Raw genomic sequence first — 16,063 nt, 5'->3', positions numbered from 1 at the left:
TGCTTGAGTTAGGGGGAAATAAGCTTTTGGACAAAGGTTTCAAACCTTGTTCAAGTTGTTGATCCGCACTCTTTACTTTGGTTGTGTGAGTGAGAGTATCTTATTATTTTGTTCTTGTTTTATTCTATTGTTTTTCTTCTTATTATTCTTTTTATATTTACTTGTATCTTTGCTTAAGAGTTGTAATCTCATCTACATCTTTCTTTTTACTACCTCAAGTTTATTTGTATCTTTTTGTCAAAAGTTGTATTTTCTATTTCAATCATCTTCTTCTTCTTTCTCTATATTTATTTTTATTTTCAGTTATAGAGTTGTAACACTCTTTTTAATCAATCATTATTTATTTGTAATATTACTGCATAGAGTTGTATTTTCTTACCATTTCCATTGAGACAAATACTATTTTTCCTAACATTCAAAAGCTTATTTCTTGTTTATTTCAATGGAAGGTGAGACCATCAAGATAATGAATCAAGACCTAGTGAGGTTGGATAGGTTTGATGGGTCCAATTTTACTAGGTGGCAAGACAAAATGAGATTCCTTTTGACCACTCTCAAAATCGCCTACATTCTAGAATCCACTCTAGAACCTCTCCCAACGCCATCCGACAAGGACACTCCCAAGGAGGTGGAGAAAAGAAGGAAGATGGAGGAGGAAAATATCCTATGTAGGGGTGATATCCTCAACGCCCTTTCTGATAGGCTCTATGACCTCTACATCGAGACCAAATCGGCCAAGGAGATATGGGATGCACTTGAGAAAATGTTCAAGGCGGAAGAGGAAGGTACCAAAATTTTTTTGATATCTCAATACTTTATTTTCAAATTTTTTGGTGATAAGCCTATTCTTCCTCAAATACATGAATTGCAAATAATTATTAATAAATTGAAAGTGTTAAAGATTGAGCTTCCCGAGGCCTTTCAAGTTGGTGCTATAGTGGCTAAATTACCACCAACTTGGAAGAGCTATAGGAAAAGAATCCTTCATAAAAATGAGGATTATTCTTTGGAGGAAATCCAAAAACATATTCGAATCGAGGAGGAATCGATATGTAGAGATAAACTTGTGGAGGGTTCTAATGGAGAGACTTCCAAAGAAAATGCGATGTCACAACCAAAACATCCCAAAAACAAAGGGAAAAAAGGTAACAAGAAACCTTTGGGTCCAAAAACCAACCCAAACAAGTTTAAGGGCGAGAAAGATCCTTGCTTTGTGTGTGGGAAAGAAGGTCACTATGGTAGAGAGTGTAGGCATAGAAAAGACCAACAAGGACCTAAAGTGAATGCAACTCAAGAGGAAAACATAGTTGCTACCCTTAGTGAGGTGAATGCGGTCCAAGGCAAGGTGAAAGGGTGGTGGTATGATACATGTGCCACCGTCCATGTCACCTATGACAAATCATTGTTCAAGACCTTTGAAGAGTCAAAGGGAAACCATGAGATTCAAATGGGCAATGAGGGAAAATCCAAGGTACTTGGCAAAGGTACCATTGAAGTCTTTTTCACCTTCGGCAAGAAAGTTACATTAGTGAATGTACTTTATGTTCCCGAAATGAGTAGAAACTCGGTAAGTGGTGATTTGCTTGGCAAGCCTGGCATTAAAGCCGTTTTTGAGTCCGGTAAACTTAGACTTACCAAACCAAATGTATTTTTGGGAAAGGGGTACTCTTGTGAAGGTATGGTTAAATTGTACACCAATGGTGTAACTTTCAATGTTATCAATAAAAACGTTAATTCTGCCTATATTGTTGAGTATGATTCTTTATTTTTGTGGTATCTTAGACTATTGCATATAGGTTTTTCAACCATGAAAAGAGTAGTAAAATGCGGTATGATTGCATGCAATATTAAAAACTATGGTAAATGTGAAACATGTGTTAAGGAAAAAATGATTAAGAAACCATTTCCTAGTGTAGACATCATCTAATTTACTAGATTTAATCCATAGTGATCTTTGTGAATTAAATGGTGTTTTAACTAGAGGTGGTAAAAGGTATTTTCTTACTTTTATAGATGATTTTAGTAGATATACCTATGTGTTTCTTTTAAAGCATAAAGATGAAACTTTTGATGCTTTTAAATTGTATAAATTAGAAGTTGAAAATCAACTAAATAAAAAGATTAAGGTGCTAAGAAGTGATAGAGGAGGAGAGTACTTATCTAATGAATTCAATATATTTTGTGAATAAAATGGTATAATTCATGAGTGCACTGCACCTTATACATCACAACACAATGGTGTTGCCAAAAGGAAAAATAAGACTTATCTAGAGATGATAAATTCTATGTTGGTGTTTTCAAAGTTGAACTTCAACTTATAGGGTGAAGCGCTTTTAACCGCTTGTCACATTCTTAATCGAATACCGATGAAGAAAAATGAGATATCTCCATATGAGTTATGGAAAGGAAGAAAACCCAACATAGGGTACTTCAAAGTGTGGGGTGTCTTGCATATTGCAAGAAAAACGAACCTAATAGAACAAAGTTAGGTTCAAGAGCCATAAAGTGTGCTTTTGTTGGTTATGCCAACAATAGTAAAGCTTATAGGCTATTAGACTTAGAGTCTAATATTGTGATTGAATTTAGAGAAGATGAATTTTTTGAGAATATGTTATGTGACAACAATTCTCAAGCTTCTCTAAAGGAAAATTTGTTATATGAGAACAATTCTCAAGCTTCTACATCCAAAGTTGATTCTCAAGAGGAGAATTCTCAAAAGGATCTAAAGCAACCCTTTGAACTTAGAAGAAGTCAAAGGCTTAAAAATCATAAAAGTCTAGTAGTGGATGAGATAGATTCTAAACGAATTTCATTCTACATGGTAGAAGGAAATAGAGAGGAAGTCATTAGGAAAATTCCTATTGTACTTCTTGTTGAGGATGATCCTAAGACTTATAAAGAAGCTATGCAATCGAGAGATAGTGCATTTTGGAAAGAAGCCATCATTGATGAGATGGATTCCATTCTTTCCAACAACACTTGGGAATTGGTAGATCTTCCACTAGCGTCTAAGACAATTGGTTGTAAGTGGGTATTTAGGAGAAAATACCACACTAACGGCACTATCCAAACCTTTAAAGCTAGATTAGTAGCGAAAGGGTTTAGGAAAAAAAAAAGGTATCGATTATTTCGATACCTATGCGCCTGTTGCAAGAACAACTTCTATAAGAATTTTGTTCGCTTTAGCTTCTATACACAACTTGTATGTTCATCAAATGGATGTCAAAATGACATTTCTTAATGGTGACCTCAATGAGGAGGTCTATATGGAACAACCTGAAGGGTTTTTCCTACAAAAATATGAACATAAAGTATGTAGACTTGTAAAATCCTTATATGGATTGAAACAAGCTCCTAAGCACTGGCATGACAAATTTGATCAAGCCATCATGTCTAATGGGTTTAGACATAACAATGGAGACAAGTGTTTGCATTCAAAAACTTGTAAGGGATATGTGATCATTGTTTGCTTATATGTGGATGACATGCTTATTCTAAGTAATATCATGAAAGGGATAGAAGAAACGAAAAGGTTTCTATCATCAACCTTCAAGATGAAAGATCTTGGAGAAGTTGACACCATGCTTGGTATCAAAGTAAAGAAACATAGTGGGGGTTTTGCATTAGGGCAAGCCCACTATGTTGAGAATGTATTGAACAAATTTAACCATCTCAAGGTTAAAGATGCCAATACTCCATTCGATCATAGTGTAAAACTTGAGAAAAATGAAGGAAGAGCGGTGGCTCAATTGGAGTACGCTAGGGCTATAGGGAGTCTAATGTACATTGCCCAATGTACTAGACCTAATATAGCATTTGCAGTAAGTAAACTTAGTAGGTTTACAAGTAATCCAAGTGTTGATCATTGGAAGGCAATTGGAAGAGTCCTAGGTTATCTCAAGAAAACCAAAGGATTTAGCCTTCACTACTCCAAATTTCCTTCAATTTTAGAAGGATATACAGATGCAAGTTGGATATCCAATCTTGGGGACAACTTGTCCACAACTTGTTGGGTATTTACACTTGGTGGAGGTGCAATTTCTTGGGGTTCCAAGAAACAAACTTGCATATCTCATTCCACTATGGAAGCAGAGTTTATAGCTCTAGCTGCTACCGGCAAAGAGGCTGAATGGTTAAGGGATCTCTTGATAGAGATTCCCCTAATCAAAGAGAATGTATCTACTATATTGATACATTGTGATAGCCAAGCGACATTGGCTAGAGCATACAGCGGAGTGTATAATGGGAAGTCTAGACATATTAGTCTAAGACATGGATATGTAAAAGAATTGATTCAAAGAGGAGTGATCTCAATATCCTATATGAGAACAAGTGAAAATCTCGCTGATCCTTTCACTAAGCCATTCACGAGAGATTTAGTGGCTGCATCATCTCGAGGGATGGGACTTAAACTCCCTAAAGAGATTCATGATTGATGGTAACCTATCTTAACACTAGTTATTCAACTAGTGTTAGGTTCAATAGGTAACAACAAGTCAATCAAGTGAATATTAGTTGTACTCAAAACATGTCCCATATGAGATATTGAGTACTTGTGTGTTACCAAAGTTGAGGGTTAAAACCGAAAGGTTTTTTAATAGAATTCAGTCTTGTGAAGACAAGTATTTTTGCTAACAAAATACTGTAAGAATTCTACCTATATGGACCTAGAGGTGGTGCCGCCTCTCATGAGAATTGGGAGTATTCTTAAGAACGTCCATGAATGGAAAATGCACATGGCCATTAACGGTGCAAAGCGAGACATAGAGGTCTCAAGTGAACATCGCAAAGGTGTGTGTGTTATCACCGATTTGTTATCATGAAAAGATGGTTCAATGCCTAGTGCAACCAAATTTTTCGAAAATTTTTGTAGTAATTACACTATAGTAAAGTTCAAATTGAAAAATAGTTTGCTTTATGCACTAATGCAATGACTCCTATAAGAGAGGGTTCTTATTTTATCAAGTGGGGGATATGTTATATTTCAAAATATAATGATTGATTAAATAAGTGTTACAATAGATAACTATTTAATCTAATGGGGGAATGTTATATTATTTTATAATATAATGTAATATTATATTATATTATAATATAATATTTTAGATTAAATAAATGTGACAAAGAGTATCACATATTGTAACATATAATAGAAAGTTACAATATTTAGATATATGAGATATATCCAAATAATGTAACATATTTGGTGTTAACAAATTTGTAACTTCCAAATATTACCCTTTATTGTGCAAATTTGGCGTTACACAATATTGAGATGAATTTCATAAAGCCATTTGAGAAATGACTGTTAGAGATATGATTTTAACCCAAATAATATGTTTTGGGGGTTACAAAATCATTTGGGAGGGTTTGGAACCGTTTAGAAAAATAGCACAAAATTTTGTGCTGAAAATGGTCAGTGGTTGCGGCCACTGAATGTTGGTGGCTGCGGCCAGTGGGACAGAGAGTAGTGGCCACTGCCACTAATGTCTCTGGCCGCGGCCACAGGCCAAAACTGACCATTTTTTCAGTTTTTTTCAATCTTTGTTGAACGGATCAAAATACCAAATAACTCACAAATCTCATTTTTAATTCCATATTAATCCAATTAAACATTGGTAACAGCTATGGGGGTTGGTAGAATTTGAAATTCAAAGAGTGTCTCTAAACTCTATATATAGGAGCCTATATCTCACTTGAAAGACACAACTTTTCTATCCACTAGAGCACTTGGCTAGAAACACCTTGAGGCTTGATTATTCTAGAAAGCATTTCCTATAATCTGTGAGAGATCCCTTAGTGCTTGAGTTAGGGGGAAATAAGCTTTTGGACAAAGGTTTCAAACCTTGTTCAAGTTGTTGATCCCTAGCACTCTTTACTTTGGTTGTGTGAGTGAGAGTATCTTATTATTTTGTTCTTGTTTTATTCTATTGTTTTTCTTCTTATTATTCTTGTTATATTTACTTGTATCTTTGCTTAAGAGTTGTAATCTCATCTACATCTTTCTTTTTACTACCTCAAGTTTATTTGTATCTTTTTGTCAAAAGTTGTATTTTCTATTTCAATCCTGTTCTTCTTCTTTCTCTATATTTATTTGTATTTTCAATTATAGAGTCGTAACACTCTTTTTAATCAATCATTATTTATTTGTAATATTATTGCATAGAGTTGTATTTTCTTACCATTTCCGTTGAGACAAATACTATTTTTCCTAACATTATGTCCGGTAGGCTCGGCTTCTAAAACTTTAGGATGGGCCTAAGTGATGTCCAGTGTATGACAAACTTTTTTCCAGGGCTTAATTGCCACCCCCTGTATAAACACTTATCTTTTTATTATATCTGACTTGTTATTATGACCTATGACCTATAGTTATGATTATGACTTATGACTTATGAACTATGATTTATGATCTATGACTTAGATTATGATTTATAATACGATTTAGGTTATGATATGACCTAGGGTGTATTGTTTTATGATTAGTATAAATAAGTTTTGGCATGACTTTGGCGAAATTTATGATATGTTTGATTAAATGATTATATGACTAACTCTTGTTTGTATTTTCCTTACTGGGCTTAGAAGTTCACTCCTTATGATGTTATTGTGCAGAAAATTGATGAAAGAAAGGCTGGTGGCGAGTGGCACCTAAGGGCTTCGTGATGTACTTGTGGGGACCATATAATCGAGGAAGATCAAGTGAGCCTATTTTTATTAAAGCATGTTTTCTTTTATAGTTTTATTTAAATGTTGTTTATTTTAATATGTTAAAGACAATTATTTTATTTTTGTAAAACCATGGATCCATATATTTATTTTCAAGTTTTTATTCAATAAAATAGCAATATTTATGATTATGATCCAACGTTGTGCTCTCGACAATTTATGAGAAGTTAGGTCTTTACATTTTTATATTAGTTTCATTATATAATATTGACTTATTAATTTTAAAAGGGAAATTATTCTATTTTATTGTTTTAATATTGTTTAATGTTTATTTTTCATAATATAATGTGATAATTTAAGATCACAAATACATTTTCATTTTTCATAATTTAATGTTACAATTTAAGATCACAAATACATTTTCACTCTACTATTTTTAGTTTTTATCTCTTCAACTTCTCTTCTTGTTGACGTCTTATTTCTCCTTATTCTTTGTCAAACTTTTTTGGAGAAAACTTCTTATTAAGTTGCATCCCCTGCAACTCAAAATATTTTATTATTTATTATTATACTTATTTTTTTTTACTGTACATAAAAAAAATCAAATCTATTTTTTTTGTTCTAATTTTTTATTTATATATATATATTTTTAAAGATCGTGACTATTTTCTCTCTTGTTTGGGTTAAGTAACTAATAACAATCATGTTTTCATATATGATTTGTTTTTTTTCAAATTTGGATGTCCCCATCAGGATAACTAGGTACCCATTCACATTTTCATATCATATTTTTTTCAACTTTGAATGTTTACACAGGGCAACTGGTTACCCATTCATGTTTTTATGTCTATTTTTTTCTTTCCAAATTTGGATATTACTATCAGGGTTACTTGTTACCCATTCAAGTTTTCATATCTAATTTTTTTTTCTTTCCAAATTTGGATGTTCCCACTAGGGTAACTGGTTATCTATTCACATTTTCATCAGATTTGAATGTTCTCATTAGGGAAACTGGTTACCCATTAATGCTTGCATTTCAATTCTTTTTTTCTTTTCGAATTTGGATGTTCCTATCTGGGTTACTAGTTACTCATTCAAGTTTTCATACATATATTTTTTTCTTCCAGATTTGGATGTTCCCACTAGGATAATTGATTAACCATTTACATTTTCATTTAATTTTTTTCTAGATTTGAATGTTCCCATCAGTCATTCACATTTTCATATTTTTATTGTTTTTCTTTCCAAATTTGGATGCTCCAATAAGGGTTACAGTAAAAAGAAAATGCTGAAAAAATTGATTTGATTTTTTTTTACATATAATGGAAAAAACTATAAAAAAAATTACAATAATAAAAGATAATAAATTGTAAAATAATTATGTAATGTTAAAAATATATGTGTGGAAAAAAGAAAAAAATAAATGGACGGAGAAAAGAATAAGTACAAAAAAGAAGAAAAAATGGAAGGAAAAAATGAAAAAATAAAAATAAAAAATACGAAAAAAAAAACAAAAGAAATGATGAAGGAAAAAAAAGAATAAAACAAATGAATGAATGAATAAAAATGAAAAGAAGAAGAATAAAAATAGAAAGAAAAAATATGAAGGAAAAAATTGGTAGAATAAAATTAGATGAATGAATAAAAATGAAAAGAAGAAGAACAAAAATAATAGATAAATGGGAAGAAAAAAATGAAGGAAAAAATTGGTAGAAAAAAAGAAAAAATGGAAGGTAAAAAAAGAAATAAAAAAAAAGACTCATATGTGTGAAAAAAGAAAAAATGGAAGGAAAAAAGAATAAATACTAAAATGAAGAAAAAATAGAAGGAAAAAAATGAAAAAAGAAAGAAAAAAAAAAGAGAAAAAAGTAAAAAAAAAAAAACAATACAAATGAAAGAAAAAAATCTATATAAATGAAAAAAAAAACAGAAGAAGAAGAAGAAAAATAATGGAAAAATAGAAAGAAATAAAAAAAAAAAAAAGGACAAAGGAAAAAATTGGTAGAAATAAATAAAAAAATAAGTAAAAAAATGGAAGAAAAAATAAGTAAGGAAAAAAAGTAGAAAAATTAAATCTCTATATTTTTATAAACCAACCTTAAAATACCCATAAATATGAAATAAAAATCCCTAAATAACATGGTATAAATAAAATAAAAATAAAATTGACAAGCCCATCTGGACTACGGTAAGGCATTACCCAGTAGGAGTGAGGGTTTTGCTTTTCTCATTATCTTTTTGTTCTATAAATAGAACATTATGCGAGATGAGAAAAATGTTAAGTTTTATTGTCTAATTATCTTGTGAAAAAAAACTCTCTCTCTCTCACACTCCTTTCCTAGTGTTCACGACAAACCCAAGGAAGAATACTTCATTTGTGTATTTGATTTTACATCACACAAAGGATACACACTCTCGTGAGTTGAGACACCAAAGTGTGTATTGAAACCACCATTGAAAAAGAGGACCACTCATCCTCCTTGTATTGAGCAAGATATAGTTTGGAAAACAACTGGTCAAGAAACTCAGAGACATCAGAATCTTTTTATCTACGCTTCAAGTGGTAAAGTCTACTCTAAGTTCTTTGGTAATTTCAATAGATCCAAAAATACATGAGAAGATATCATTCTAGTTATGGTTGCGAGAATGAGTTTTATCTCATGTACAATCTCATACTACCCCTTCTTCTCTACATCCAGGCACCACGAAGATGTACTAGGACCTAAAAGCTTTTATATTGGTGGCCTGGGATGAAGAGGGACATGACTGAGTACGTGGCAAAGTTCCTCCCCTGTCAGCAGGTCAAGGCAGAGCATCATAGACCAGAGGGGCTATTGTAGCCTTTGGATATCCCATAATAGAAGTGGGAGGACATCATGATGGATTTCGTGGTGGGGTTGCCCAGGACAGTGGGCCAGCACGATTCAGTCTGGGTCATCTTGGACTAGTATACGAAGTCAGCTCACTTTTTACCACTGAGGACGAACTATACGGTTGACCAGTATGCAAATCTCTATGTGAGAGAGATAGTACACCTTCATAGGACTCTGGGGTCTATCATGTCGGATGGGGACCCTGTCTTTACTTCCAAGTTTTGGGGAAGTTTGCAGAAGGCGATGGGTACACAGCTGAAGTTCATTACAACTTACCATCCTTAGACTGATGGTCAGTCTGAGAAGATTATCCAGATATTAGAGGACATAGTGAGAGCATGTGTATTGGACTTTGAAGGGTCCTGTAGTAAATACTTGCCTCTAACAGAGTTTTCCTATAATTACAGCTACCAGTCAACTATTGGAATGACACCTTATGAGATCATGTATCAAAGGAAGTGCAAATTGCCCATTTGTTGGGATGAGATGGGTGAAATGAAATATTTGGGTCTTAAGGAAGTTCAGATGACTACTGAGGCTATTGAATAGATTAGAGCTCGAATGCTCGCGTCTCAAAGTAGACAGAAAAGTTATTCAGACCCAAAGCGAAGGAATATGGAGTTCCAAGTGGGAGACTATGTCTTCCTTACGGTTTCACCACTGAGAAGGGTGAAGCGATTTGAGAAGAAGGGCAAGTTGAGACCTAGGTTTGTTGGACCATTCCAAATCCTGGAGAGGATCAGTTAAGTGTCCTATAGATTGGCCTTACCCCCGGCAATGTCTAGTGTGCACAACATATTTCATATTTCCATGCTGAGGAAGTATGTATCAGATGAGACTCATGTGTTGAGTTACGAGGATCTAGAACTGGAGACAGATTAATCCTATGAGGAGAAGCCAGTTCAGATTTTATACAGGAAAGACAAGGTCCTGAGGAACAAGACTATACCTTTGGTTAAGGTTGTAACGTCCCAAATTCCATAATGTGGCTTAATGCCTAGATTAGGGGGTCAGGAGGGCCATAATTGATTTAATATGCAATTATGTGATTTTATGCATGATTATGTGAATTATATTATGATATGATGATAATTGCACGCATGTGGGTCCACTTCTTATTATAAGGGCATTTTCATAATTTTGACTCGTTAAGGGCATAATTGTATATTTATGTGTATGTTTATGATTTATGGGTGAGACCAAATTATTATGTGGATTTGTTCGAGCTATTCCGCATGAGATGATCCTAGAATGCAAGTTAGCGGTTTGGTCATAACGAGATTAATTACCGGGCTCGGGGTGAGTCTAGGGGTAATTTGATGCTTAGTACATTACCGGGAATGAATGGGTAATGGGATATGATTTAATTATTATTTGAGGAAATTGGGAGTAACGCGAATTGGAGGTCGTTAATTATGATTAACGGGATAGGTGAGAAATGTCAGTTTTACCCTTGTTAGCCTTAAGAGGTTTTAAATGGACCTAGGGGCATTTTGGTCTTTTGACCATAGGATATGCTTAAGCTAAGTAGGTTGTAGAAGGAAGTAGGCAGCCAAAATAGAGTTTCTTTCTATCTCTCCCACTCTCGATCATCTCTCTCTCTCTCGGGTAGGAATTTTGAAGCTAAACTTGAGGATTCAATTCGAGAATTAAGGCATAAGAGTTTAGGGTTGGATTACTGCTACTAGAAGGGGTTTAATTTGTGATTGAGGTAAGGTTCTTTAGCTTGAATTCTGACTTTTTACTCTATTTTGAGTTGGTTTGTAAGCTTGAGATTTTGATATTAAAAGTGGATATGTGATGATGTTTTGAGTGTTTTTAAACTTGGGTTATGTGGTTTGACTGGTGGAAATGTTGTGGTGTTGATTAGTGGTGATTTTGGGATGGTTTGATGAAGGTTCGATTGAGAAATGTGTAGGGGAGTTGGGTTCATAGGGTCAAGTCGCGACCAATTTCATGCAAGTCACGACTTGAACCCATTTGAAAGCCTCCCCTGGTTGCAGTCTAGCAGGCGCGCCACGACCCTCTGGGTCAAGTCGTGGCCCACCCCTGGCACCCCAGACAGGGTCTCTCTGTCTTGGGGGCGTGCCGCAGCCCTCGGGGGCAAGTCGCAGCCCGCCCCTCCCTTATGTGTCAGGATGGGTTTTTAAGAGTTTTAAGCGCGAGTTTTCATTTCTTAAGGCTCGGGATTGAATATACTAACTATGTTAGTAGGATTCAAGATCCTGATAGCGGGGTTTTAGACCATGATGTATTTTTTATTATTAATGGAATTTCATACTTGGTTATGATTAGGTGACCGCTAAGGGACTTAAGGACCGATTGTTCTCAAGGGTCGTTCTTTTATTATTTTACGCTCAAACCAGAGGTAAGAAAACGCACACAGTATGTGACATGCATGGTTATTGATGAGGCATGTTCAGTGCTCTATATATGAACATTGGTTGCATTGTAAATGCCTATCAGGTTTGCTTATTTGTGAATGATACTAACTTATTAGTTAGAAACGACATTGGTGTTGGTATTATTCGTGAAGACTTGACTTATCAGTCATGAACGGCAGTAGTACTGAGCACTAGTTGTATTGTAATGACCCAAATTTCCTAATAAGGTTTATGACCTTCATTAGGAGGCTGGGAGGGATATAATTGATTTATTATGATATTAAATCATTATATGCATGTATATGTGAATTATATTATTATATGATGATAAATGCATGCACATAGGTTCAATTTTCATTATAAGGGCATTAGTAATTTGGCCCGTTGAGGGCACACTTGTATATTTTCATGCATGTTGGTGAATTATGAGTAAGACCCCATCATATGTGGATTTGTTCGAGCCATTTGGCAAGAGACGATCTTTAAATGAGAGTTATCGGTTTGGTCATAATAGGGTTAATTTCGAGGCTCGGGGTGAGTCTCGAGGTAATTTGGTGATTAGTACATAAGCGAGAATTAAAGGGTAATGGGATATGAGTTATTAGCATTTGAGAATAATTGGAATTGGAGGGCGTTAATTAAGATTGACGAAATAGAGGAAAAAGGATAGTTTTGCCCTTGGTGGCTGTTAAGGATTTTAAATAGGCTTGGGGGCATTTTGGTCTTTTGACCTAAGGGATATATATATCAATTGAGAAGGCTGTAGACAATAGAAACCAAAACAGAGCATCATCTTCTTCCTCTCCCGATCATCATTTTCTCTTCTTTTCTCTTTGAATTTCGAAGCTCCATTTGAGGAACCAAGCTAGGGAGTTGAACCTTGAAGGTCTAGGGTTATGTTCTACCATTTAATAGGGTGTGATTCTGAGCTTAAGGTAAGTTTCTAGCCATTAGAACTCTAGTTTTCTGCTATGTTTTCATTTGGTTTTCAGCTTGATTTCTAGTTTGGATAGTTGAGAATTGATGGGAGCTTTTGGCAAAGGTTGATTAGGTTTTGATGCCTAGGACTTGTAGAGTGGGTATTTGGGTTCATTTATGAGTTTGATTGAGGTTTAGGATCAATTTTTGAAGGTTGAAATGGAGAAATTGAAGGAGGGAAAAACCAGGGTTGATCAGCCTGGTCCTAGCGCCACAGCGCTCAAGGGAGGGCGCTACAGTGCTAGCCAAGGCAAATCAATTCTGGTTGTAGCGCTGGGGCACTAGGCGGGCAGCGCTGTAGCACTACCCTGCTTTTCCTGATTCGTATTTTGGGAACTTTAGAGGGTTTTTGGCTCGGGGTTTCAATTCCTAAGGTCCGAGATCGAATCTACTAACCATTTGAGTATGATTCAAGGTCCCAGGAGTGAGGTTTAGGTCAAGAACCTTTTATTGTTGATTTCATTAATTGGATACCATATTTGGTTATGACTTGGTGATCGCTAAGGGATCAAATGATTGATTGTTCTCAAGGGTCGTTCATTTGTTATTTCTCGCTTAAACTAGAGGTAAGAGAACTGCATCTAGTATGTGATGCATGTGATGCATTAGAAACATGTGATTAGGGCATGCCATGAATATTGAATATGAGATTAATCAGAGCTTGAGTCTCTGTAAATGTGCATGATCATAATTATGATAGTGATGGTTAAGTAAGCATGTTGAATGCCTTACATTTGGATATTTGACATTTGATATGTGCCTGGTTGCATTGCTTACTTGTGTATGGCACTGACCCATGAGTCAGAAATTGGCATGAGCCGTATGGTATTGGCTTAAGAGTCAAGAATGACACAAATGTGTTCAACACAAGAGGAAAAGATTAGATCTAATAGACATACGCATTGAATGACTCATCATGAGCATTAATGCCTGACTGGCCTCAAGTTCGATGAAAACTAAAAGCGCTTGTCTAGCCTAATGGATAGTTACTTTGAGCCAGGGCCAGAAGGCCCAGGTGACTACATCATCACATGGCTGTGGGTGATAATCCCAAATTAGTGACTTACTCATCAGTCACTCATATGGTTCAAGTTAGTGACTTACTCATCAGTCGCTCATCTGATATAAATTAGTGACTTACTCATCAATCATTCATCTAGTTTAAATTAGTGACTTACTCATCAGTCACTCATCTGATTAGGGCTACATGCCCCAATATGATTATCAAAATCTCAAGTGTTAATCACTCATCTTATTTGGGCTACACGCCCCAGTATGATTATCAGAATCTAAAGTGTTAATCACTCATCAGATTAGGGATACACGCCCTATCATGGTTATCAGAACCTCAAAGTGTTAAGCACTCATCTGATTAGGGCTACTAGCCCCAGCATGGTTATCAGAACCTCAAAGTGTTAATCACTCATCTGATGAGGATTGACTTGATAGTCATCCATTCAGGGGGGTAGGATCCCCCATCATTATCTTAACTTATTTGCATGCATGAATAGGGCTATTATTTCTAGGCATACACATTATGATTTAGTAACATGTTATTACTGTTCATGAGCATATTGAGTTTTCTTGCTGAGCTTCAGCTCACGGGTGCTATGTGGTTCAGGTAAAGGCAAAAGAAAGTTGTACCATCCTTGAGTTGGAGAGCTTAGGTGACGATGTGTACATATGCGACTGCTCGACTACCACGGCCGAGGGTTTAAAAATGAACTAGGGTTAAACCCTATTTTGCCGCTTAGGTCGGCTGGTTGTAAATATTTTGTTGTAATTAACCTTTAAATTATATTTTTGGGATCCCAATGTATATAGTAAATGTTTTAGGGAAACGTTGTATCTTAACCAAAAATTTTAACCCTAAACCGCTAATCATACTTAGTTACACGATTATGGCCGAATGACTCAATTAGCGAGTTTAGCACTGTTTAAAATGCACACCGTAACAATCCCTGGAGTTTAGGGTATTACAAACTTGGTATCCGAGCAAGCCAAGGTTAAGGGTTCCTGAAGACAAGTTAGGCATGTACACTCATCACTAAAGATAGCTTCACTCAGGGTATGGTAACTATTTCTGTAGTTATGTGCTTAATTGCTTAAATAGAATGTAAATGCTTTACCTGCAAATTGTATTAGGGAGCATGAGATTCTGATAGAGTCTGGCTCGTGACTATTAAATGATTATATGATTACATGCTTCGTGAAAAATATATATATATATATATGAATGTGATTATATGATTACCTACTCCGTGATTATATGAATATGATTATTTGCATGCTGGAGTTGGAGGCATGGTGTCTATTTTAGAAGAGCAGGGAATATGATTGATGAATAAATGCTACGAGCATGTGTTTACCACTACAGTAGTTTGTGAATGTAGTGTGGTAAGATTGCTCGAGTGGGGAAGGCTTTTGGATATGCTCATCATGTTTATTGGGTCAAGTTATTGACTACAGATTCAATTAGCAGGTATGTATCCAAGGCAGATAATGAGACCTGGTGGTAGTTATACCGGGCCTGGGAATTACAGCCAGGGTTTGAGTTCTTCACCTGCCCCTCAGAATTTTTAGCAAATGTTTACAAATATACAATTAAGATTGCAGAGGCAAGAGGAAGAGATTAGGTGTTTGAAGCAACAGCGGAACCTGTCGGGGAACACCTCTTCCTTTGTTATGCCAGGAGTGGCACCAGTTTGTGCTCAGCCTAGGGCTGAGAATAGGTAGGAATTTCTCTGTGGAAGATTCCAGGAGTATTACCCTCTAGTCTTTGAGGGAGGCCTAAATCCATACAGAGCTAAGCAATGGATGGGCATAATCAGTTCCATTCTTGACAGTATGGGGATGGTAGGTCACAATATGGTGATCTATGCTACATATGTATTGCGGGATGATGCCTGGACGTGGTGGGAAGTAGTATCCCAGACACGAGACACAGCTGTGATGGACTGGAAAGAATTTAAGTAGTTGTTTAATGAAAGATATTACTGTGATGCAGCCAAGACTGCTAAGACGAATGAGTTTCTGAACCTCGTTCAGGGCAATGCAATAGTAACCGAGTATGTTAAAAGATTTTTAATGGTTTGGCCAAGTTTGCTTTTGATATGGTACCCATAGATGTAGCTGGAAAGGAAAGGTTTATCCAGGGAT

The sequence above is a fragment of the Humulus lupulus genome, chromosome 8 (genome assembly GCF_963169125.1).
Source record: "Humulus lupulus chromosome 8, drHumLupu1.1, whole genome shotgun sequence".
Lineage (NCBI taxonomy): Eukaryota > Viridiplantae > Streptophyta > Magnoliopsida > Rosales > Cannabaceae > Humulus > Humulus lupulus.
Note: the sequence above shows the minus strand (reverse complement) of the source record.